Raw genomic sequence first — 24,551 nt, forward strand, 5'->3', positions numbered from 1 at the left:
GTTTACACAAAACAAGCAAGACAAATCTTTGAAACGCTTTGTTTAATGCGCTTGGAAGAGTTAAAAGCTGAAAATGAACCAGAAAAAATAGCATTTGTCACTGGGCAACATTCTGAATGCTATCATCAATCCTGTGATTTAACCGAAATTTTGCATTGTGAACGTAACAAACGGAATTATTTAAATTCATTTGGTTTTCTCTTGTGTGCTAAAGCGCACGCATTTCTCTGAAGGAATTGGTGCAAACTTTGGACACGAACAATGCGTAGAGTGCACAAAACCAATATTGTTCAAAGGGAGCGTTTCCAGGTTTTGGTCATTGATAACCATGCTAAAAGTGCCATTGATCTTTTTGTTCCATTTGGTTGGTTGGAGAAAATGGTCTGCATTCTGCTTCTTGAGTCCATAAAATGACTCTCTTTGTCAGGAAGCAAAATCAATGCAAATTAATCTTTTATCTATTTCCCTGTGAATAATTAAACGTCTTTCTACTTTTGTCCGTGCCTACTTGCCAAAACAAAATCAAAAAGGTAGAGAATGTGTGCATTTATTGGCTGGCTGGAGAAGTGAGTTGACCCTTCTCTTCAGTCACAAAGAAGCCTTTATGGAGGCAGCACATTGTATGGATTGAGTTTATTCCCTTTTGACTGACCAGCACTGCGGGACACCCACCACGTGTTATCGGTGCCTCAGCCAAACCGGGACTATTTCCCCCGATGAAAGGCCAACTAAACACACCACGAAATCCATGGCCATGACCCATTCTCCTCTGGTGCTCTCTAGGACATGATGACAGACAAGATAGCAGGAGATACTGAAGTTGGGAGGCCATTATTAAGGGAATAAACATTTATATTCTCCGTTGACAGTACCTGACTTTGGTAGTGGGGTCTTTCCTGGAGCCTTTTATCTCATTTTGGGCCAAACAGTGGTGGAGGAGATGGGCTGTTTCTCTCAAAAACACCATGAATACATAGGATAAAATAAACCCCTGTAAGATAAGACCAACAAAGGCTGGCTGGATAGAAGGGACAAACACTTTCATTAGTCATATCTCTCTCTCCTTTTGAGGGGCTTCAGCACAGCAATCACTTAATGTTTACACTCGGAATATTGTGGGATTGTAAAGCCTCAGGGGTCGGGGTGACAACGTGAAGACAATTCAACACTGTTTCATAAACACAGACAATTACCATTGGAGAACTGATAGACCAACACTATCTCACGACCAATTCGTACGAATTCGACGCATGATTAAAAAGTGGCTAATTCGTACTAATTCGTACGACCTCACTCGTACTAATTCTTACGATTTGTCTAAACCCACGTGATGGTTAGGTTTAGGGGCGGGGTCAGGAGTAGGTCATTCGTACGAATTCATACGAATTGGCCAATTCGTAAAATATGTACGATTTAGCAAAATCGTATTAATTCGTACGAGTGAGGTCGTATGAATTGTTACGAATTAGCCACTTTTTAATCATTCGTCGAATTAGTACGACTTGGTCGTGAGATCGGGTTAGATAGACAGGACATGTGCAAAATAAGTCTTTTTGCTGACAAATAGTCATCCTCAATATACAGCCTTAAGACCAAAAGATACTTTGGTTTTAACACAAACGCTAGGATGTTTACAATGTGCATGATGCGATTTTTGTCATCAGCACAGATGCCTGATTTTTCAAACAATGTATGTGTAGCTTGCACATGCAATTTGATTTTTTTTTTTCACTCATTATTTTGCTATCTTTGTTTGCAACAGTGGCCTGGGCCGTTGTTTCACAGAAATGAGGAGACAGGACAAAACCACACACACGAAAAAAGACTGAATACGGCAACAACAATAGATGTCTACATTGACGAGTGCTTGATTGAGGCGGTTAAGAGATACATGGAACTAATTCAAACGAGTACAAAAAGATTTGTATTCCTCAAGAAAAATACCACTGGACAAGGATGAATCTATCTAGTGCACATCTATTGAGCGCCTTTGTTCATATACACTATCTTATGGAGAAAGGCTATGCTGAAAGGCTATGCTGTTTTACTGTGAAAAAAAAAACTAGTATACTTTGGGCTTTACAGTCCACATACCAAATCTAAATGAACTCTGTCATCTACGCTGGCTCACCCCCAGCTCAAGCCCCCTGCAATGGCTGACCCTGCACCCCTCGGCCTCTGGCCCCTCCTGCCCAGGGAGGCTGCGTTCGAGCTGGGGCCTTGGCTCATTAGTGTGCCCACCTGGAGGCCAGTGGGCAGCCTACGGGGACCAAGCCCTTGATCTGTGGGCTATAAGCAACTTTGTGACAAGGTCCGTTTGGAGCCCGCAGACCAGCCAAGACAACATAACAGAATGGACGCCCTCTGCAGCGCAACCCCAGCCAATTACTTTAATGATCCCTGTGATGCTTTTTCCTCTCTAATTCTTCCGTTAGAAAGGGAACTCATTAACAGTTTCAACTTTTGTATTTGTTTCCAGTTGAAGTGTCCCACATCATGTCAAGCTCTATAACCTTCCAGCGGACTTGGTTTTGATGGTTCTACTGTACATCAGAGACAAGAAAGGTGAAAACAGAATGAGAACATGGATCCATCATGCCTTGTTACCACTGTGCAGGCTGGTGAAGGTGGTGTAATGGTGTGGGAGATGTTTTCTTGGCACACTTTAGGCCCCTTAGTGCCAATTGGGCATCGTTTAAATGCCATGGCCTACCTGAGCATTGTTTCTGACCATGTCCATCCCTTTATGGCCACCATGTACCCATCCTCTGATGGCTAATTCCAGCAGGATAATGCACCATGTCACGAAGCTCGAATCATTTCAAATTGGTTTCTTGAACATGACAATGAGTTCACTGTACTAAAATGAGTGTATATATAATATATACTTAATTCTATGTTTTCAAGATTTTTGTGAAACTGGGTGTATATGTTTATGTAATTTTAATAAATATATTTAGTTATAGATGTATTTCTATATAAATATTATTATATATTTCTATATAAATATATATTTCTATATAAAAGATAAATAAAGAGGAAACGTTACCATCAAATTAGCTTACGCAAAGATTTCAAATGAAGGGTGATTTCAATAATATAGCAGTTTTTTACTGTAGAATTTTATTTATTTATCTTATAAATCTACAAATGTTATTATTATTTTTAAATAAATCTATAAATACCATAAAACATCAATTCATAAAATACGTTGCCAATACTGCTAATATTTATCGTTTGTTCGGTTCTACATACCACACCAGGAATGACCCACATCTGCAGATCTACATATCCTATCAAAATTCTAGTTTAGGTCATAAAAATGTGTGATCAATCTGAAACATTGCAAATAATGCATTAGCAAACAGTACTGTATCACACCAAAGTAACAGAGACAATTTGTTACTTCAAAGTTCCCATGCAACTTACATGTTCTGTAATAAATGCTGTCCACATATTGATCAACTTAAATAACTACTGTGATACTTTATACAAGCAGTGCGTGTTTATGTTGACCACAGCACTTTAAATCAGCACTCACTGTCTGGTTTACCCTAGTTAACGTCTCCAGAACAGCAAAGCCAATTTAATGAACAGATGCTAACAGTAGCTCTGCACTCTCTCCTCTTTACTAACTGCATGATGACAGATTTGAATGGAAAGTAACAGCAGGGAGGAGACAATGGTGCATTTAGAAGAGCTCATCAAGCTCTCCGGGCTGTTTGATGACTAAGCACAGCCTCAGGTGAAGCTCCCCATCGACACCTCTGGGCCGTGTGCTCTCTTAACCTCTCCCACTGAGACAGGAGCACAGCGGCTAGCTAACACCGATTAGCAAGAAGTAATCCTTCAAAGCATAGCCTAGACCTGCACGAACAGAAGTGTAACTTACTAAAGGTATTTAATCAATATGCTAAGAGCAATAAAAGCAATGTGTTTTCATTTGCAATATAAAAATTTAACATCCAGTGATCACGGTTTTGGGCAGAAAAGCTATGCTAATCAAAACTATAATGAGAGGAAAGCCCTCTTATTCAGCTAAGCCAATGGTTCAAAGGAATTTAGCTAAATTTACCTTCAGGCACCTGCCACGACCCAGCAGGCGACAAAGTGCTCAAAAGTCCCACTGACATCGCTCATTTACATACACACACATGCGATGTCACAATCTGAGACAGAAGTGCTGGCATTTTTTTTTAGCTTTTTAGCTTTAGCTTTCAAAAAAAAAATGGGATCAATAGATCTCTCTCAATGGGTCATCTCTAGTTCAGTGAATTCCTCCATTGTTTTAAAATGGCTGAAAGAAGCCTTCGGGGTGATTGAACCTTCATGGCCCTTTTGCTAGATTACAGCTAATAATCTTTAAATAACGAGAATTTCCCATCTGCTTATGAGTTTTCTGCAGCCAAATGTTTATTTACTGTGCCCATAAAAGATAGGCGACATAAAGTGCAGTATTATTACTATTTAGAAGATGCATTTTTTATTATTTTATTATTATTTATTTTGGGTTCGATATTTTTTGCCATTCTTCTGGTAACACAAGGCATATTTAATAAGCAAATCTGACAGTGTTGTGTTTTTAATCTCATGTAGAGTGACGGTGCAGGTCTCACTGATATTGTTGGTAAAAGTATCTAATGTCTGAATTGATATAGGGCTAACAGTGTGCGTTTGGACAGCAGTTCCAGAGCACAGCAGGTTTTCAGGCTTTAACCGGCTCCACTCCTAATTGCGCACAGTCAAAGGTCTGACTAAGCCTAAATCATCCTGGGTAATCATTTCCTTTGGGACACAGGCCCAAGAGAATTGTTGTTTCTCATACATACTGAATTTAAAGGGCAAGCAACACAAAAAAAGCAAATTGACCAGCCCATGATTCAGGAAAACTTGTGGATTTTTCTTGTGGCCCATAAAAGAACGATGACAACTCAAAATCTCCCAGCAGTTGGGTTCTGAAAACAATAATGCAGAGAAGTACACTGAATAAAAAAAGGTGCAAAGGTCTTCACTATCAGCGTGGGCATATTTAATTAAAAAGAAGAGAGTTACACTACTGTGGCGGGCTTAGGTCCTGTTGTCGAGTATATTAAAGTAAAGGGTAGGAGACCTGCCTACCTTCCTGGGAAAGAGTGCAAACCAATAATGTGCTGCTTACCTCCTGCTGCATGAGTGATTTGGGAGATTCCTGTGCTAGAGCGGCGCGTCAAGTCCCTAGCGTGCTTTGATGGCTTTTGGTAACACAATGCACACATACACACTCTCATATACACCGTTGTGTCGTTTGATTTGTTTCAGGGCTGAAGTGGTTTTGATTGGAGTGAAGGATATGACTGAGAGAGATTTTGGCTCTTCTGACATGCTGTGAAGGCCAGCTGATGAGATGTATCATAAACCTTCTGTGATGCTGGGAGGATATGATGGTAGGAGTTTGTAACATCCAAATATAATAAAAACATAACCCATGAAAAAAGTGTATCAAATGACTGTTTTGTCCTGTCACCTCAAAGATCAACAGTTAAGTCAGTATACTGTAGCAAGTGCATGTTAAAAGTTAAATAAAAGTCAGCGTTCTCAAAGGTATTTAATTTATGTTTTAATGCAAAGTCCTGCTCCTTGTTTGATCACAAAATGCAGTTTTCAACATGGATACAAAATGGAAGGTGTAATTTGGTTGAATTTTTATTTATAATTAATGTTTGCAAATATAGAACTCAGCTGAAATGCCTATACTGGATCTTTCTAAATCATTTTCAGCTTAATCCATTGAATTTAACACACCGTTAGACAGAAAATCTCACAGTGTTTATCAGATAACCACATTTTATTAAATCACACTTGTACCAAATGTAGTTTTCATCATTCATGGTATTGTTAACATTTACAACGCATTCTCACCCCAAGGCGTCACCTTTGACCATGCTTCAATATTTGACGTTTTAGGCGCCCTTTAGCGTCACTTACATGACGCGATCCTACGGCGTCATCTAACTGACGCTAAAGGAAAGCGTTAGTTAGAGGACGCGGTTAGGTTTAGGTGTGGGGTGGGGGTAGGGTACACGCGATCCTAGGGCGTCATCTAACTGACGCTAAAGGGCGCCTAAAGCGTCAGATATTGAAGCATGTCCAAATGCTTCCCAAGGCGTCAGTTAAGTGACGCCTTGGGGGTGAGAATGGGCTGACATTTAACATGATAGTTCAAGAAATTTCCACGACGCATGCGCGAGAACTGAACTGAAATAGTTGAAGAAGAACGCAGTTCTCGCGCATGCGTCGTGGAAATCTCTTGAACTCTCGTCTCAGGCCTGCAAGGAAGAAATGGAGTAGTCGAATAAAGTTGTTATTTTTGTTTGTTTTTTCACACAAAAAGTATTCTCGCTGCTTGATAAACTTATACTAGAGCCACTGTTGTCACATGGAATATTTAAACATTTTCTTCATTGACTTTTTCGATCCCTTAGGGTGTCTGTGTAGCAGTGATCCACCTCTCAAATTTAATCAAAAATATCTTCTTTTGTGTTCCGAAGACGAACAAAGGTCTTACGGGGTTGGTACAGCACAAGGGGAGTGATTTTAATACTTAATTTTTCAATTTTGGGTGAACTATCCCTTTAAGAATCGTGATTCTGTTGCTCCAAATTTTGTCGTGTGTATGTGTGTTTATAAATGTATTCCGTCGTCTGCCAGAACACATGGATACACTCACACATTTACTGGCAGACTACTGTTAATACATCACTTTTCCATGTCAGGCTAAACCGAGTGAGCGTCCAAAAATGTCCACAGCACATCTGATTATCTTTTAAATGTTCTGTAATATGCATATGCGCATTATTATTAGATTATCCCCTGATGTTGGTTCACATGAACACACTATCAAGATAGCTTCATAACTAACTATGTGCAATGCATGATACTAATACTCCCCAGTTATTTGTGTGTGTGTGTGTGTGTGTGGGAAAAAAAGGAAGAGAAAGAGAGACTGTTAGAGAGTGTGTGAGGAAAGGCTGTTCTCACCGTGACCCTATAGGGCATCAGAACACTGTGAGTAGAATTCACACCAGCTAAACAGCAAACACAGTCTGTGAGAACCCATCTCTCACTGTACAGGATGAATTCTTCACCTGCAGAATATACCCGCCATGACAAGCAGCTGTCAATTGAAACGTTGCCCTTACATTCCTCTCACAATGTTTACACCATACTAGCAACAGTATTTACTGGATTCGTGAAAAACCGAGAAAGGGTAAATCCGTGCATGCGACGCAACGCGCCCTTGGGAGCGATTTTTTACAGAAACACGTTATAACAGACGTTTTGGATGTTATTCAAAAATATCGCTAAGGGAACAGGTCAGGAAAAACAATGACATTCCTCTGAAGGTCACAGATGTGCTTTCACGCTGGGAGATACAGCCCGGCACAATCAATGATGAGTCCACCAGTCCTCCATGCCTGATGCAGCACAGACGACTGGAAATGTCAGGAATGCTAGACTCCAGCCCCATGGGAGACCATGTTCCACTTATTGGCTACCAGTGTCCACATCCACATGAACAATGTCCGAGATGAGTTCCCACACAATAGGAAACAGGACATTTATGATGCCGATACGGTGGAAAAATAAAAGAGGTCTCATTCCCGAGCCATAGAGCTCCTCGAATCTTTGCCTGACACCCCGGGATCGGGCTGCTCCGACAGACACCTCCACATTTTTCAGAGGTGGACATGGAGAGAGGTTAAAGGAAGACTCCTCCTGTCCCATTTGCCTGATTTAAATGGTATGTTATTAGCTTTCCCAGGCATTGTCTCAGATGTGGCCACTTTCTCTGCATGAGTGCTGGCATCATTACTGACTAATGAAACAAGGGTTCCTGTGGTAATAAAGCAGCAGTTCCTCAAATGACAGACTGAAGATATTGCATGTCACATTTTGAAACATTTGATATTTAGTAATAAATAGGGCTGCGTTTCCTAAAAAAAAAACATTTTCATGATTTGTGACCACATTTTTCCTTTTGTCAAATCAACTTAAATCATTTTTTAAGTTCAGATAACATAATATTTTGAGTTTCTGATGATTAAAACAATTTCCTTCATTGTATCAACTAAATTTTTCCTTTTCAATGAACTTAAAATTTTAAGGCAACCAAGTTACTTCATTTTTTAAGTTAAACCAACAATATATTTATACAGTGTAGAAACCATTAGTGATTGTTCTACGATCAACTTAGGCTTGTGATGCTTTTGGGAAACACAGCCCATGTTGTCTATTGACAATGATTTGAAACTGTTGATTGATACAGCTTAGAAAAAGAAGTTTCACTGTAAAATGTAAAAAACACTTGCTGCCTTATTTTTTTTTTTAAGTACAAACAACTTGGATGTTTAAGTCATTTCAATGTAAATGACATTAAACTAACTTAAAAAAATGAGTTGAATCTTGTCTAACTTATAAAGTTAAAGCAATGTAAAAACATATGTTGTCATAACTTATTGATCATATATTTTTTTTTAAAAGAGAGCAATGCAATGAAATATGTAATTTGTGGGTAATTTAACACAAACATACATTAGCATTTAGTAAAATTCTGTCATTATTTATTCAACCAATGTTGCTCCAAATCTTTGTGGCTTTCTTTAAAACACAAAATAGATTTTTTTTTTCTCTATTGTTTGTTTAATTGATTTTTGTATAAGCGCAGTATCACATTGCATTGCATCTTCTTACTCAACAGACAAAATTATAGAAATAAACACAAAATTAGCCCAAATTTGCCCAAACTTTAAACTTTTTGTATAAAGACAAATCAGTCTATCAACCCTGCAATGAAAATAAATCAATCAATCAATCAAAAAAAAAAAAAAATTGGACTTATGTTTTAAATATTTAAAACAGAAGTCCAAACATTTTGATAATGTTGTTTAATTATTTTTTTTAGATTTGCTTTTAGGGGTTTATTTTCCCGTGCATTTTTATGTTATTATCAAGAACCATCACATTTAAATGTTGTAATTTATTTTTTATAAGTTGAACAAAATCCAAATCTCTACAAGTATGCCCTGGATTAGTACACACTTGGGCATGTGAAGCACCAGTTGGGAATCACCACCATAGAGGATCTGTTTACACCAAACTAGGAATGATTTGGTCTAGATCGCCACCTTCTGGCAGCTAATGATAAGCGCTGCAGTGAGAGAAACACAGATGTCAATGCATTTCACAGTCCAAAGCACAGCATACCTGCATGAAGCACTCAAACACCAGGAAAATGGGTTAAAATATGCAGAAATTAACTAATTGAGGAACACAACTACATTAAATGGGGATTTAGTCAGGTCCAAATTTCTGGAACTAACAGGAAACAAAACACACTCTATTTGCACTCCGTTTGAACTGTTATTTTAGCCTTGATTTTGTTAGGGCGATGATCCCTGCTAATTAAGTTATGCGCTGTTTTTCTTTTTAGACATCCTTTGATGCTCTTCATTCATTCTGGCCGCTAGTTAGTGCCGGCAACTCCAATCAGCTGAATCTATCTGTCCTCTCGGCATTGCCTTTGTGTTTGAATCCCACATTCTAATTAGACCCATCTTCCACTTCTCTTTGGAGTTTTCTTCAAATAACGAGGGGGAAAACAGCCATTTAACGAGTGTGCAGCATTCTCCAGATCTCTGGAAGTTTACCCACATCTGCATCGCTCCCTAACCCTCGCAATAGAGCGGGTCAACCAGAGGGTTAGGGGTCAGCACTTATCCTATTGTGCGGCAGAGCCAACATGAACCTCAGTCCGACACCGTAAGAGCGGGGTGGTTCAGGTTCAGGAATGAGAAATGAACAAGAGCGCTTCTTCGACACGGTTTGTCGTTCGAGACGCTGAAAGGAGGAATTCTAATTAGGAGGAAAACGCATAGTCACGAGGCTTTGTCGGCCTTTTATGCGTTATCAATGACGGGGAACAAAACAGGAAAACAAGCAGAGACCGGGACTTTGCAGGTGCGCAAAGACCAATGCGAGACCGGATAAAAGGTATGCCGGGGATCGCCAGCAGGAAGAGGTCCTCTTAAGAACGGATCTGTTGGGAGCATCACAACGGGGCCGGTTAAACAAGGAGAGGGTCAGGCCAAGGGTCCGCTCGATTATCTTAAAACGCCTCTCTCCTACTTGCGCTCGTCAGCGAACGCCCCGGCCTCTCTAATTAACCTGATTCCCACAATCCACTGCCCTGTGACCACCCTTGCTGCTGAAAAATGGGCAGCATAGGTGACAGAACACTGCCCGAGCTAAAGGAGTGCCAAAGAATGTATTCTTCTAATGGCTCTGAATAGCAGCAAAACAGGCAGATCAGCATAATGGTCATGCACCCCTCCCACATATTCAGTCACACACTCTCTCCCCTCCTCCTCATCCAAACCTTGATTAACCTCCTCTTTCCCTCCCATGCACATTCACACAGGCACAATGTGCCTCAGAGGCCCTGACAGATGGGGCCAGGGCTGTTTCATGGGGGTTTCTCTGTGCAAACGGCAGCCTGGTTTGGTACTGTGTTGTCAGGCCAATGAATTGATTCCGACCACTATAGAAGATTCTCTCTGCCAGAGTGTCACAATGGCGACGAGTGTGGGGAGCTGGGAGCAAGCTTGTGGAGGCATGGAGCCCTCACTCATGAATGATGGCCCTGCGAATGGTTCTCCTTTTATTGGCATTCATACCTACTTCGCTCTCATGCCGCTCAACTTAGAACACGGAGAGCAATATAGTCCGAAACACAACAGCAAAAGCAGATCTTTCTTGAGACGTTTCGTTGACACGCTTTCTAGCTCAACCGTTCCTGAACACATGACGGGCTTCGTTTTTGCCGTCAGCTTTATAAATCAAAGGCCGTTTTGGTGACTTTTCCACATCCCCGTCCTTAAATTAATCTGGGCGTTACGCCCACGGTGACCTCTGAGCTGACCTCAGACAACTGAGCCGGAGCTGAGGACAATCCTTCCTCAGACCGGGCGACAGGACCATCACACTCCTGTCTCATTCCATCAGTGTCAGCCACCACAACCTGGTTAATGTTTCACCAGCCCTCCATTTTGTTCCCAAGCCCAGGGAAAGAAAAGAAGAGGAGAGCAGGGGAGGGTTGGTTAATCACAGGGAAAATGGAAGGCAATCGATCGACAAACAAACAGGCTGCAGGGACAATGGAGAGAGACTGAGGAGATTCCTTCCTCTGTGTATCTGCACCACATTAATTTATCACAGTCCATTAGAACTGCAGCAAAGCATGAGGCCACTGGTGAACTTGCTCAGATGTTTGCAGTTAAATCATCTGTGGACAAACTGCATGTGAGGAAATTAATTATGGAATAGTTATTCCAAAGTGGACATTGAGTCATTGCTCATCCTTATGTTCGTTCAAACTGAACATCAAATAAAGAATTGTTGAATTATGTTTGGGCTTGGAGCCAGAGGGGCGTAAGTGGTATTTTGGGCGAATATGTGTTCTTTATATCAAAATAAAGGTCTTGATGAGCTCTATCCAATGGTGCCAAAATACCTATCTGAGACCAAACTGTATTGAATAAAGCAACAAAAAGGCGTATCGGACGTATTTGACTTTTTTTTATTTGAAAATGTTTTAGAATATGTTCATTGTGTTAAAATGCCATACATTTTTTTACTTAAATACTCATTCGTGGAAGTATGCCTGTGGTTGCAATGTTTGTGGTTTAAGGTTAATAATACAGGTGATTGAAGTGTGGTCAAAATTTTTTGTTTTGTCTCTCCTGTAAAGTTTGTTAAAAGCCACTTAGGGGGCTCCAACCCCTCGTTTTGGTCCTCTTTTTTCCTTTTAACTGAAAGTTTCTAAAGGTGAGCAAAATCAACATGAAAGTGTTCATACTGAAACATTACATTTCAAGCTTTTTTTTAAATTGATATAGCTTTGTGTGATGATCAGTCTGAAATTTAAATCCTAATTCAATGCTATGATTCAGACCAGTTTTGTGAACGAGATAAACTTATTCACTGGGGGAATAAAAAAATCATTAAAAAGAATGATGTAAAGTTTATCACTCCTCTCATGAAGATCTTCAGTTTAGATTTCTAGCAAGAAACAAATCAATCAACACAGAAGTTGACAACGATTTTTTTAGTACAACATAAATTATGACAATTTACATTTTTCTTTGAACTATCCCTTTAAGATTTCTCCTCCATGTTGGCAAGACCTTTGGCACATCATGAGAAGAGAAAGGCCTCACAAGGAACTTTTGTAAGAGAAGCTTCTGCTCTATTGGTGCAAACCGTAATTTAAATCCTTTATACTTGGCAACATTCGACAATGTGACTGCAAATGATTCATAGACATAACGGAATTTGTTTTTGTTTCACTGTTCTCCATATTAAGTGGTCCCATCAGGACACCACGGACTGAGCATTATGACCGAAGACCAACCCACAGAGTTTCACATTCTGTCACCCAGTACTATACTCCTCACAGCGTGTTAGCATGGACAAAAGGGAATCTGAAGAACCTACAGGTAGGGCATAGCTAACCAAAGGGCGACACACATACATAACCAAATGACAAGACGCTGTATTTGCTCGGCTCGCTTTCTTTTGTATCTCTGGAGTCTGCATAGCAATAGCAAGTACATTTCCATGCTTCAGAATGCATTGGGGAGAAGGCTGCGGTGTGTATTGTTGAGTGGCCAGGTCCAAAAAGAAAGAGCACACGGTGGAGAAAACAGGGAGCTGACAAGAGACTTGAATGAGAATCAATTAATTTTCATTTAGCGCAACAATCAAAGGACTGGCATTAGCATGTGTGAGGCTCATTTGATGGTGGCAGGAGGCAAGGCGGGAGATCCCAGGCCCACATTAAGGTAATGACAGGGTCAGGCCTGCCCGGCCTCTCTTCCATTAGCACCCCAGTGTTCTCAAGCGTAATCACAAAACCACAGTGGCAGGGCAGATGATTAACCATTAGCAGATTCCAGTGCCACTGAAGTCATTGAGTACATTACGGGGGAATTAATATATGGGTGTGATAGGAAGAGATTCCATACAGTGTTTGAGAGATGAGGTATGTTTGCATTTGAGGATTTTGGAGTACAGTGGTGAAATCTGATTTTGCAATCTCAATATAGCTGTAGTTGTAATGCAATGAATATTCAAATTGCAAGTTAAATGTGATCAGACTTCTCTTCAGACTGCTCCATTGATTTCTTTAATCAATGGAGGTTTCACCATTGAGGACAGTATCCAGTCTAAACATATTTATCACAGCATAAAATTCGTTCAACAGGATTCAAAACAATAATTACGTTCCTCTCCCTTTCCCCCCTCAAAATTCATATTTATTGGATTTCAAACCAACTGTAAAATTAGTTGCTGCCTTAAACATCCAAGTTGATTGTACTTAAACAATTGAAGTCATTTCAACTTAAATTACACTAAACTGATAAAAAAGTTGAAAATAATTGCTTATAGGAGTAATATATTTTACAGTGTACGAATGTGGTTTGTATCAGACTACAACAAATAAAGAGTTTACAATTTTTATTATAGTAGAGATATTATAAGTTTTATTATAAGTAGAGATAATAGTATATAAAATGGAATTTCCATTAATCTAAGCAAATCAGATAATATAGCCTAACCCATAAATAAATAAAAAACAAAGAAAACCTGGGAATCTTTAGAGCCGACTATTGTGACAATGGGTGCACTTATCCATGTGTGTGTGGCAAAAGGGTGTGTCACAGACAGGTGAAATGGGCCGGAAAGTATTTGTGAAGAAAAGAGTGTTAAAGAACAGTGTGGTTACGATAGCAGACAGGGTCACATCTGTGACACTCCAGACACAGAACTAGAAAGAAGTAAAAGTGTGCAGACATGCCATATTGTGAAAAGCAGCCAGCCAGCTGTTTTGGATATCTGTCAATTAAATGGGAATGTATTTCACTCCTCATAGACCCAGAGACAGCTTTATAGGCCCAACAAGTAAGGAATCTTGAAAGGGGATGGGTCACCCCACGTTCAGCTGTAAATCAGTGTCCTAATAATATCTGTAATCTTTCCAAACAGCTGACCTCGAAGTAATATAATGACAAGATTGGGATGTGTATAGTGTTAAATGCAAATGAAAACAGTTCAGGCGTAAAGAGAGCTTCCTTATGAATATTTATGTCTGAAAAATCAGCTTTGCTTTGTGTATCAAAAAAGGTAAAGGCGAAATGTGTTTTAGCAGTTTTGGTCATCAAAATTTGTGGCTTTTTAATGAATTAAATGCACACTCAGTAATTTGGTTCTTTTGCACTGCAAAAGCAAAAACACTGTAGACCATGGACTACAGTCACTTGCGATATATTTCATGAGAGAAAGTGTTTTTAAAAATAGTGAAAAAATACTGAGTGCACATATAAACATTTGGATGGAACATCAATGGGTACATATATGGGTATTGATACAGATTTCCTTTTTCGATTTAGATTCATAAGCTCCTGATTTGATTTGGATTCATTTTTGGCATATTTCAGATATAATGTCCAATTTGTTTAAGAAAGAAACTACTTGGCTAATGCTGTAAACGTAAACTTCTAAATCACTACAAAAATTAACAAAGGGTCTAAAACTGAAGTATAGTTGATATTTATTTAGGAAACACCCTATTTAATGAAACAAAAAACTTCTGTGAACCAATTGAAAAGCAGTATTTTAACCTAATTAAACCCTTTATTTGCCCTATGAAATCCATGGCTTTTTGCAGAAATCCCATAGAGTAGGAATTTATCCTTGGCAGACCACAATTCCTAAAGACAAAAACTAATTTAGGCTCCATAACTGAGTAGAGCGCTGACCTTTGCTATATCTGTGGGACTATCCCACAACTTTACAGACAAATGGCTAAGACAAAGCAGACATGGAAATCAGTTCACTTAGTTCCTCTCTGGTCATCAGTCAAGAGAACATTTCAAACTGGACAAAAAGCCCAAAAGGAAGCAGAGAGGTGATCTGACAAGAAAGAATGGGTTAAAAGAGAAGCACTAAAACACCAGCTGAGCAAAAGAAAGTGAGAGAGAAGGCAGAAGAGGGTCTCTTTTCATGTGTGTCCACACACTAAAGACAGGCAGCACTTGACAATACTGTACAATGCTTTTTGCACTATTAAGTGGTGTGGAGGGCAGGACCAAACACAAAGCCTCCCGTGGTCCCGGGAGCTTCTAGCCCCAGTGGGTCTTCTCTTTCAGCCCATATGTTTCTGTCTACTCACAGACCGTTCACAGGCCTCTCTCAGCCTGGTTCTGCTATACAGCCTCATGCTCAGCATCTGGACATGCGAGAGAACAGCACTCTGGTCATCTCAATGACCAGCCCTCCTGGGGTGGAGGGTGGCCATCGTCTTTGGAAACTGTTTTGGAATAAAATAAAATAAATGAGATTCTGCACTATATAAGTCATTGATATACAACTAGAGTTCATGTAGCGTGTTGTCATTAAATTGAAAGGAATTCTGAAATGAAAGTAAATAAAGTTTACGAAATTAAATTGTTGTATTGAAAATACATAAAAAATAAAGAATAAGAGTTTTCAGTAGTGCTCTCAGACTTTTGGACCCAATTGGATATCTCTTCCAAAACATTTTTTTGTGCCTCATGTCAGTGACAAACCCAATTGTATTCAGAGTTAACTCAAAATGATGCTTCCTCATTTCAACATTTCTGAAATTCTGTTCTCATCAACATATTGTGCATTAACACTGATTTATTGTGTTTTGTCTGCTCTGAGCAGTGCAAGAACACAGCTCTGGCAGTTTCCTAGTCGTACATACATATAGTTACTAAGTATGTGTGTTCTGTGATGGATGGACATTGTGTTTGTGATGGACTGTCAGGATGCTGCCAGAAGAGAGGACCTGCCTTAACTTTAACACATGGACACAAAAGAACCAAGGACACAGAAAGAGGGGAGAGCAAAAAGGGAGATGGGGGGCTGCTAGGATGGAGAAGAAGAATCACTTCTTAACAAGTGTTTACTCTCATTCTGTTCCTGAGCTGTGGAGCAGTGACCAACCATAGAGAAAAGCAGCTCCTGATCCAGGAAGAAATCTCAAAGCCCTTGAGGTCAGGGGTCACTAACTCTGCCATTGTTCCTGACAGGGCAAGCACACTCCAGCTTTTCTCCAGCTTTCAAAGGCCTGGACTGGGGGAGGAAAGATTTGCCAGAAACAACTGGGTCAGGACCAGGGGCTTTGTGGCTACTTGGGAAGAAAGAACCAGTCAGAAAAGGTTAAATGAAGAGCGAAAGGACCCTTCTGTCCAATTATGGAGGGACAAACGCTCTCTGTGACCCAACAGGGTCAAAGTTCACTGCAGCCTTTGGCAGTGGCACACTCATGTCCTTTGTAGCTCAGATAAGATGAACCTCCACTGTGTTTATTTATGTCACTCACTGCCTGTTTTTGGGGGATATAAATATTCCAAACATGAAAGCTGCCACTTAGCAGTATCATTTTATTGGACACCAAACTGGGTGGGTCAAGGCAGCCATCTTAGAGGACATGGCTATCATCACTTAAAACACTCTGCAGCAGATCCCTTTTTAATTTGATGGCTTACTGGACAAAAAGTGAACAAGGGCATCTTGACTCTCAAACATTTCTTCCTAACTTGAGCAAATCTTGCTGTGAGAGAATGGGCTTCTTTGAAAATCAGAACAGCAAATAGTCTGACTGCTTAGATTCAGATGTTGTCCGATATAAAGGGAAACAAAGGCCACTCTGAGACCCAGACTCTTTCATGTCTACTCCGAGCTGATGGAAAATGCAAGCCAAGCAAATAAAAAAAAGAAGAAACACTTGATGAGAGTGGCCTCCTTCCACCCCTCCCTCTCAGCTCTGGGGGTCTTTGAGATAGGCCTCCTCTTGAGCCGATAACTATTGCAGGCCAGACCCGCACTTGTTGGCTAATACCTGTCCAGCACAAAGGACCTTGCTGAGTAGCACAGCGAGTGTCTTGGGCCAAGCCTGGGTGGATTAGGCCACCGGAGGTATTTCCTCCTGACTTGGGTACCACAAGATTAGCTCCTAGAATTAATCACCTGCTTGTTAGGTTAACAAGCAAGGTGCAATCATGTTACTGTGCTTGGCCCTGCCTCCCCTCAGCTCTCTCCAGGGCTCTTGACTCTGAAAACACATGCAAAGTTACTGCAAAGTTGAGCTGGCCAGGCTGTCTAAGTACCATGCACTCTTGTCATTATCTTGATAGAGATGAGGACAGGGTGAGCTGGTAGCAGTTTATTAAGCTCTGTGATGGATTGAATCACTCTCTGGATGAAAGCAATGGATCTGAAGTCACATTCCAAAGGTTCTTTAAAGTTCTCAGACAGCGTATAGAAGTTCATCAAAAAATTCAGGATTAGACATGGAGATGGGGTGCCACTTGAAAAGGCTCTTGAAAACTTGCATTAATATACACCCAAATCTCAGACTTCAATGCATTGAAATCAAGTAATCTGGACTGATATACCCTACATTACTAGTCATGTTAGCTCACATTAAAGGTATTCCTATCGGCTTTTGGAAACATAGATTGGTACACTGACACAATCATTTCCAAAAGTCAAATAGACAGATAATCTTTAATGTGGAGGGCGGAAATCATTTCTAAACATGTGGCCTGAGTTCCTTGCGTTGGAGCCTGGAAGCAAACCAGGCGTGGTGGGGAGGTGAGGGCTGACAGAAGGGGGTGGTAGTGGTGGATTTTCCTCTCCCTTGGACTCCTCTCCACAGGCATCCTCCATCCCTCATGAGTCGCTCTAAGCCTGTTGGACACACAGGGTTAGTGGGAGCATGCTCAGCTGGAGCATGCCAGGCTCAGCTTTTCTTACCGGATGACCTTTAATCATGGGATCAGAGGCCATTTCTGCAGCTGGAAACGTCCAGGATCTTGATAACACCCAAAGTCACACTTTCACAGTCGGGACCTGTCAAATGGGGCCAGGTCTGGCTCACATGAAGGTTTGAACTGCACAGTCAGACTCCCGCATCTTGGTCGGTTACAAGATTGTGCTATGTTAAACCCATGCAAGGAGTTGTCATCAATGTCACTGTGGTTTAAGCATATCGGCCTTTCCATTGCATAATACTCAGCTACTCCTTTCAGCTCTGTTTTACCTCACAGAATCTCATTTACATGACTACCAACAATTCACAATGTGAGACCTTGGCAGGTCTGCAAGATTTGCTTTGATGTCTGTTGTTTTATCAATGAAACACTGTCTTGCTTGGGAACAGGTGCAACAAGTGTGAAGGTTACTTCAGTGTTATGCCTATTTAAGAAGTGCGGCATTAGAGAGGGGCCTCGCTGTGTGGTAAATAAACAGTTGATCTAACAAACACTTGAAAAGATCAAAAAGGTGCTCAGTGCTCTTCAGCATCTTGAGATTCCCAGCATGGTGTCCGTACAGCACACAAACGACTGATTAGCACAGCGGCATCTATCTTGCGGACTGTTTTAAGCTGCGGTGTGGGCTGACACCGGACTATGCGGAGCTCCCAGGGTGCGAATGGGGGATTTCTCTGAGGTGCTGTCAGCGGTCCTGAAAAGCCTCTCTGTCAGCCAGAGGCAGCAGGGAGCCCAAATGAGTTAGCCGAATCATTGCTCAGCCCCATGGCCTCACCCTGAACAGCAGTTTGTCTTGTGCTGGCTCGGACCGGCTTTCTCGGTACTCGCCTGGGATAAGGGACAACCCTCAACCTCTACCTCTTCAGCACACAACATACACAAACTTTTGAACATTTTTCTCCCTCTTACTCATACCACCAGCAAGGCGTGCCCTCGTTTCTGCTTCCCACTCTTAGGCAGAAGAGGAGGAGGATGAAGAGCCAGGGTCTTTTCATCAGGAACAATCTGCCAGGGAGCTGGAAAATGAGCGGGCACTCAATTAAGAGCTGCCCATTGAGGCGGTGGAGTGAGTTTGAATGAGGGCCCCTCCAAAGGAATGAAGTCCAATGAATAGATTGTGGAGCTTCATGAAATATTAAAGAGTGGACGGATTTCCCACAATATTTGTACACCTCTCTTTGTGGGGATTTCTCCCTCCATTGAGCCTGAAACTGTTAACACATCCGCTCAGAAACACGGTTCAGGGCCTAAAGGGCCTGGGGGCCCAGCATCAAACACTACCCTACTCTCTGCAGTCCTGCTCATGCATAGCTTTCCTCACAGTGAGAGAAACCGTGATCTATTCATGAAAGGGATTACAGCAGTTTTAATGACCACCTGGCCTTTCTGCTGCTCTGCATTGAGAGAGTGTAAAACTCCCAACCGGGTTCCCACTTCCTAGAGCGCTTTGCTGACTGCACATGTGGGTCATGTTTTCCAACATTGAAACAAGAGTTACTGTACTGTACATACTTACAAACATACATGCAGCATTCGTAGCGACCACCGGTTTCTTTAGCATTCACAAAGGCAAAGTAAAGAAACTCGCTTTGACAATAACGTTTCACACACTCTACTTTTTGTTGCCTCGCTCTCTCGTTCTTTCTTTCTCTCTTTTATTCGGCTCACCTCCCTGTTCTCATTTTCTCCACTCGCTTTTCCCAGCAGATCAAGTTGAACAGAGGCTCAGACACTGAGGATAAGGAGCTGGTTAAATATGCCATTAGCATTAGAATGGCTGCATATTCCTGCAGTGAACCAACATTAGTTAATGTCAGAGCTGAAGGGCTGAGGGCAGGCCAAGAAGCACCGCTCTCCTGAGTAAAGTGTGCTTGGTTGTACAGATTGCACCTCTTGTGTTGGGACGGCGTGTGTGGCCCGTTTTTGTGGAGCCATTAACCAATGCATTACAGTTACAGTGAACTTCTTCAAAGGGACACTTGAAGATAGTTTAGAGACAGCTGTTGACTGCAATTACACAAAAGGCGTTTAGAGTGATACTAGATCTTGGCTGGACCCCGCTTCATCTCACCCCCTGGTTTCTTATTTTGCAGATCCTCAAGTTAAATCTTGCTGAATTTAAACAAGTAATACATTTGTTCTAATAAGTTTATTTTTAGGGATGCACAGATATTAATTTGGTCAAAATTATATTATTTATTTTAAATCATTATTGATCTGATTACAATATATTGACCACTATTACATTTTAATCCAGTAAGACTGATAATAAATGAACAAAACAAAAATATATATAAACAAAATTGCTCACCCATGATCAATGTGTTGCCAGTGAACATCATGCACAAATGAAAACTTTATCATGTGCAGGTCTACCTGCACATGATAAAGTTTTCATTTGTGCATGATGTTCACTGGCAACACATTTTCACCCCAAGGCGTGTATAGAAGGCATATAAAGAAGTATTTGTGAAGTATATATGAAGAGTTCAGATGCAAAAGCCTCTAAATGCCATTTGAAATTTTCTTCTTTAATGATGATTTTTATCAAACTTGTATATTTAAGTTCAGTAATTTCACTTAAATAACAATTAATAGGTAATTATCATTGCCATTTAGGTGAAATCACTGAACTTAAATATACAAGTTTGATAAAAATCATCATTAAAGAAGAAAATTTCAAATGGCATTTAGAGGCTTTTGCATCTGAACTCTTCATATATAATATAAAGAAATATATATAGAATAAACAAAGAATATAAAGGAATAAAATGGATCATTGATAGCATGAAAAAAAACCTTTTAGGCTCTGATTATTTAAATTTCACATGATCATTTTGCTATATTTAGCTTAAATATAATTGGCCTATTTTACATATCAGAACAATTCTTTACATGAAAAAGCAATTATTTCATGTGTCCATTCAAAGTACTCAAATTTAATCAATGAATCAAAGTATGATTTAAAAACCAAAATAAAGTCTATCCAATAGAAGCTGAAGGCTTCCGTCCCAGTGCTCTAAATTGTAAGACATGCATTTTCAGTAAAGCGATATTGTGTATACAAAATTGTGAATTAAACTGAAATTTTGAATTCACATCAGGAGTTGTGTGAACAGAGGCTTAATAACAAGTAGGGGGGCAATTTAATGGTGCTTCTAGCTTGTCGTCTTCAGCTAAGGACCGACAGTTTGACAGTCTGAACTGGACCCCCAGTCTTCAGTAAAATGAGAGGCGAATATATTTCATGTTTCTTTCACTCTTCATGCTGTCTTTGACAACAGTTTTAGTGCGCCCTTGCAGTAAAGCTCCGACCCTTGCCGTAAGATCTCATGTCCGGCACTCTAGGAGTAGGCTCCACACTGCTGCCAGACAGTGTTGCTGCTGCTGGGGGGCCGCAGCGGAGAGCAACCCCCTCAGTCTGGCCTCCATATGCTGGGGCTCTGGAGCCAGGCTGGGAATGCTCTCCTAGTGCAGCAAGGGCAGTCAGGGGGCAGGGGGCCTCGGCAGGCCCCGCATTGTGACGAGGGACAGGAGCCGAACTGGGCCCAGCAGGAGAGAGGAGGCTTTTTCTTTAGAGGAGCCAACCAGAGCGCTTTCTCACAACCCGCTTTCTCTTCCTCAGCCTCTCACGTCATTCAGACCTCTGCACTCCCTCTTTCTCGGGCTCCTTACTGGCAGATTGATACATTCGCTGAAATGTGCTCTTTTTGTCATTCTCTGTGAACTGACTTTTTTTCTTTCTTTTTTTTATAAAACTACCTCCTCCCCTCACCCATTTCAAACCATTCTTTGGCAAATTAAATCAAACCATGCCTCCCCATCTCTCAATCATCTTGTGTGACATCAAAGTCTTTTGCAGAAGTATGAGGCGCTTTTCCTTTTGACGATCCAGACAAATTTCTCATTCTCTTGCTTGAAATTCTTCTCTTTTCAGCTTCCCATATAAAGTTGACCACTCGCATGAATGCCGACTCTGATGGAGTGCCATCTGCATGGGTTTACACATAAATTCCAGAAGCTTATGGATGCCACTCCCTCTTTGTTTTTGTGCATCAAAGATCTCTGAGACTGGGGAAGACGGAATGTGAAGATTGCAGGTCAACAGGTCCAGGATCTTTTTCTCTTCCACTCATGTTCACACGAGGGCCTGCAGATTAGCATGACGAAGAACATAAAGCATTTCGAAAAGTTGTTGTTTTGTTTGCGTCTCCAAAATGCAGTGAATCATTGGTGCTTTTCAGAGCTGTTGAAAGTAGAATGCTTGTTTGTGCTTAGAAGACGAAACCCATTTATCCATTGGCAGGAAGCAAATCCATTTAGCTTGAACCTATATAAGACTTTCAAAGAGTAACATTTTAGACTATTTTTAATTAAAACGACTGTTCATTGATGAAAAATGTCATCGTGTACTTCCAAACCTCTTTGACTATGTGGAACAAGATTTCTTTGAAGCATCAAAAAGCTTTAAGCACGATACAAGTATCATAAAAGTGGCGCTATTTTCCAAGTCGCCCAAAGTTATACAATCGCTTTGAGCGAGGAACTGAAATTTAAATTACTGATAATCTTCCTCTCCAGTGAGCTGTTAAAAAGCTATGATTGGATAATTGAATCAGTATGGATATTTCAGTATCATTATATTTTCCTCAAAAATGCACCAAAGAGACAGGGTTGATGTTGAAGATTTTGGTAGTGAAACAAATCCATTGTATGGTATGCTTTTATACTTTTGTCTCTCCTCGAAAACCTCAGTCCCTAACGGTTGTAATATAGAAAAGGGCAACCAGTACAACCCTTCCAGATTTTTCAGAGCAACCAGTATTCTTAAAAAAAGTCTCTTTTTGAATAATACTCATTTTCTGAGCTTCACTACCGCCTATGATTGTCTCATGTCATTTGGAAGTTAGACTCAATTGCAAAGCTCAGTGTAAGCTGAAATGTCTTGGAGAAAATACCTTTGCTTCAGTGGCATCTGTTCTCATAGATCATTAAGATGGAAAAAATTCTTGCACAAAACAAGTGTTTATTTCAGCAGTTATGGTCAAGATGGCCTGTGAGCTTTAACAAAAACGCATCTCTGCTGCCCTCTTCTGGCCCTTGAAAAGCGGTTTAAAAGTAAACCAACTCCCCGGAGAGAAATAGCTATCTTTTTACTTTGAAAAATGTCTTGACCACTACATTCACTGTTAAAATCTTTAAGGAAATCATTTATCCAACTTGAGTAAATATTTCAAATGTTAGAGACAGCTAAAAATGTACATTGACTTTATGCATTTCTCTATAACTTATGAATACACATGTCCTTTCTAGCCATGGAAATCATGGTTTAATTTGTTAATGTCCCGACTATGAAATAATTTTTTTGATTTCAATGTGCAATGCAAAACACTTTGTAATCTTCAGTCACACGTCATAAAACTCACACTTCATCTCTGAACTCTGATATTTTGAACTTCCCATTAGACTCTGCTCTGGGTCTCAAGGAGCTGTTTAGTATGCACACAGCACGTAAGTCAAAACCACATTGTGAAAGGATTTTTGAAGGGCTTGTAATTTTTTCCTCTCCCTCACTTCTGCTTTCAGGTCACTGACAGCTTTTGGCACATTGCCACTGGTTGTCGTCTCTACCCGCACCTGAGGGCTTCACTTCTTTAATGTTAAGTGACATCAGTTTGATATAAAGCTCCTATTTAATTTGAGCCTGCTGCCAAGATTAGAGGACAGCCATTCAATCCATCAAGCCGAAGCTCAAATCCATCAGGTTGAGATATTGTTTAAACGAACTCTCAGCATTGGGAGTAGCCTAGTTTGAGGAGAGGCTCTGTCTGACAATGTAATGCTGTAGATAAATAAAATGGTTATGAAATTATTACAATAAGACGCACAAGATTCAATAAGATTAATAAGGTTTCACTCTAAATACACAAAACATATTCTAAGAGAATTCCTTTATGTCAATCATCTGAAGCATTCAATGACTGAAACATTATGTTCAAGTCATCATATCTTTAATTAGCTAGTCAGGCTTTCTGAACAAGTCACAGGCTTTTATGCGCAATCCAAAAACATACTTGTCAGCACTGGTTATTTATCAAATAATTGGATCGACTTTCCAATTAATTTGTCTTTCATTTCAAGCACAATTCTCATATAAGGATTGAAGGGAAGGGCAGTGTTTTCTTGTTGTCCATTTTACTGAGAAAGTTTTTATGTTAAATAATAAATTGAGATTAAATTCATAGTATAATTATGTTAATGTAGCCTATTTTCTGCTGAGTGCTGACCTTTGATTATCCAATTCATCCATACTAGTAATAAGCAACTACACATCACATTTTAATTTTTAATTTTTATTTTTTTTTTATTGCTGAAGAAAGAGTGCTGGGCTGTGTCCAAAATTGCCTCCTGTCCGCATACCCTTAAATAATTTTGATTTACTTTATTGATCTACTTTTATTTACTTTTTTTTAACTTCATAAGGGACCATTTAAGGGGACAGTCATTTATAGTGGTGTTTGAAACCATAGTGGATGTTATCGATTGCATTCAATCCCACAATGCACTGGAATAACGAGGGAACAGCCAACGGTTATTAAAAACAAACAATCAAACAAGCAAGCCCAGCCCAGGTGAGTAAAAGTGAAAAAG

The 24,551-nt window shown here is 40.3% G+C and overlaps 1 long non-coding RNA gene across 1 annotated transcript; it reads left to right on the forward strand.

Annotated features, from left to right (window-relative positions):
* The first annotated feature begins 12,196 nt into the window (after positions 1-12,196).
* Positions 12,197-24,069, forward strand: LOC148970631 (uncharacterized). The gene is made up of 3 exons (XR_016147945.1): positions 12,197-12,265; positions 12,401-12,533; positions 23,487-24,069. It is a non-coding gene; the product is annotated as an uncharacterized LOC148970631 (long non-coding RNA).
* The last annotated feature ends 482 nt before the right edge of the window (positions 24,070-24,551 follow it).

This window comes from Pimephales promelas, chromosome 20 (genome assembly GCF_988280905.1).
Source record: "Pimephales promelas chromosome 20, fPimPro1.hap1.1, whole genome shotgun sequence".
NCBI lineage: Eukaryota > Metazoa > Chordata > Actinopteri > Cypriniformes > Leuciscidae > Pimephales > Pimephales promelas.